The sequence below is a fragment of the Sturnus vulgaris genome, unplaced genomic scaffold, assembly GCF_052056855.1.
Source record: "Sturnus vulgaris isolate bStuVul1 unplaced genomic scaffold, bStuVul1.hap1 Scaffold_157, whole genome shotgun sequence".
Classification (NCBI taxonomy): Eukaryota; Metazoa; Chordata; class Aves; order Passeriformes; family Sturnidae; genus Sturnus; species Sturnus vulgaris.
This window is the reverse complement of record NW_028276074.1, coordinates 7,220,001-7,222,500: the sequence shown is the minus strand read 5'-3', so window position 1 is coordinate 7,222,500 and position 2,500 is coordinate 7,220,001. Positions and strand designations below refer to the sequence as shown.

Below are 2,500 nucleotides of genomic sequence, written 5' to 3'. Positions count from 1 at the left end.
CACCGCTAAGAGTTGTCTGGCTTTCGGGACCGCTCGCGTGAAGCGGCCCCTTTTCTGTTTCTGCAGGGACGCGCGCGCCCCCGCGCGCCCCGCTTCGACCGTACGAGCACACACAAACGGAGGAGGAGGAGGAGAAAGCGCGGGGCAAAAAAGAGAAACCCCGCGCAACGCTCCGAAGGTCGGCCAAAGAAAGGCGGAGGGGCCCGCGCCCCCGACCGCCTCCCCCCGCGAGGGGAGACGCCGCCTCGCGTGCCGTCCTTCGGAGGCGGCCCAGGCGCCCGGGCTCGGCCCGACCTCCGCGCGGAGGGGCTTGTGCGGCAACGCGCCGGACCGCGGGGGGCACGGTGGCCCGCCCGGCCTCTCGATCACGGGACGACTACGCGTTCGCGGGCCGGGGGCGCGACCGCCGGCCCCCGCCGCTCCCGGCTCACTCCCTGGCTTCTCCTTTTCACCGCTCCGCCGACTCGCGGAACGCCGCCGCGCCAAAACGCGGGGGCCGGCTCTCCCGCCAGCGGCCCCTGAACGTCGCCCGAAACGCCACGCGGCGGCGGGACCGTTCCGCCGGCGCAACCCCTGGCGCGGGACCGCTTGCCCGCCGGAAGGCGAACGCCCGGCGGGCCGCGCTCCGCCACCGGCGCCGGAGGCGGGACGCCGCCGAGACCCGAGCCGGCATCGCGGAGCGCCCGAGGTCTGCCGCTCGGCAAAACCCCTCCGCCACCCGCGGCCGCACTCCCGGGACCGCCGCCGCTTCGCACCGCCGAGCTGCCCTTCCGCGAGCACGCGCCCAGCGGGCAGGCGTACGGCGGCTGAGCCGGGGGGCACCGCCCGCTCCCCTCGTTTCCACTCGGGGACCGGACGGGGAAGCGGCCCCCGCGGCCGCCCCGCACGCCTCCCCTTTTTTTTGGCCCACACGCGGCCGGGAAGGGCGACGGGGAAGCGGACGGGCGGGGCCCGGGCCGGGACGGCCGCCGGTGAAGGCGGGCGCCTCGCGGCCGACCGTCCCCCCCCCCCGGGGGGGGCGGGGACACTCGCCGAGCGGCGACGCCGCCGCTCGGCACGGGGTCGCCCGCGCCCGCCGGACCTCCGGCGATGGAGGAGCCGGCCGAGCGCTGCGCCCCAACGGGCGGGGACAGCGCTCCGAGTCAGGGGTGGCCGGCGGCCGGCGCCGCCGCGGTGCGGTTCGAGGCGACAAGGCCGTCGAGGCGAGAGGCGCGCGGTCGCGCCTGACGCGGCGCCGCCCGCGAGCCCGCGGCGGCGGCTAAGGAGAAAGAGCGAGAGAGCGCGGCGGGCCCCGGCGGCCGCAACCCCGCAGCTGAGGTAGGTAAGGCAGAGAGCGCGCGCCCTCTGCCGGCGTCGCCCCGCATCGCAGAGGCCAGCGGGGTCGGCCCCCCGCGGCCGATCGCGCGCCGCGGCCTCTCCGCCGAGACCGGGCCGCAGAGAGGGGGGGGCAGGGCGCCCCTTCCCCGGCCCGGCACGGGTGGCCCCCGCGCGCGGGCAAGCGCGGCGGGACGCCGACGACGGCGAGCGCGGCCGGTCGCGACGGACACGCCACCGCAGGGGATCGGCGGGAGTAGCTCCCCACCCCTCGATGGCGCCCCGCGCCGCCACCGCCCGACACCCGCTGCCGCCGCCGCCACCGCCGCCGCCGCCGCGGCGGGGCCGTGCCGGGCCGCCCGAGTCTTTAAACCTCCGCCCGGCTCGGCGGCCCTTTCGGCCCCCAACAGGCGTTTGACGACGCCGAGGGAAACCGGCAGGAGACCGCCGAGGCGCGAAGCGCTAGGTACCTGGCCCTGGGGTGAGGGAAACGACCTGCATGGCCCCGCCGGGGTGCCTCCCCCGCTGCCACCCTCGGGGGAGCGTCCACCGGCGGGGGCGCGCCCGACGTCCGCTGCCATCACCGCGGCAATCCTTCTCGGGGCCCGGGGTTTCCCTCAGTAGCCCGGCGCTGCGCCCGAGAGGACCACCGCGGCTCGGGCCGCCCCGCCGGCGCGGGGAACACGGCCCAGCCACCGAGAAACCTCGCACACCCCCGGCCGAGAGAGGCCACGGCGACGACGGTGCGGACCGTCGCCGCCGCGCCACCCGGCGGCGGCTCGCGCACGTGCGCGCTCCCCCTGGAGGCGCGACCCGGAACTGCCGGAGCCCGGCCCTCGGGAGCTCCTCTGCCGCGCGAGGAGGCCGCTCGGCCAAGGAGAGCGGGATTTTGCCGGGCGGCAAAGCCCCGCGTCCCCCCCCGCGCTCTGGGGAAGGGCCGGAGGAGCCGCCTCCTCCGAGCCCCGAAGGCCTTCCCGCGCGCACCCTTTTTACACACGTTGGCCATCGCCTTGCGCCATCGGCCGCCGTTGCGCGCGACGGCCGGACGGCCGGCCGTCGCCCGGCGGGCGAAGAGACGACGGAAGGGGGGCGGGTGCGCCTCCGGGAGGGGCCGTGCCGAGCACCCCTCCCTCCCGCGCACGCGGGCGGCTCTCGCGCGCCAAAGGGGAACCGGGCCCGGAAGAAC

General features: G+C 78.5%; 1 non-coding gene across 1 annotated transcript in view; it reads right to left on the bottom strand.

The window, feature by feature from the left end:
- LOC148218892 (5.8S ribosomal RNA) overlaps window positions 1-14 on the bottom strand; it is a 153-nt gene extending 139 nt beyond the window's left edge. Inside the window, exon 1 of the ribosomal RNA XR_015800103.1 lies at window positions 1-14. This exon is cut by the window's left edge and continues 139 nt beyond it. This is a non-coding gene — a ribosomal RNA (5.8S ribosomal RNA).
- Window positions 15-2,500: the final 2,486 nt, after the last annotated feature.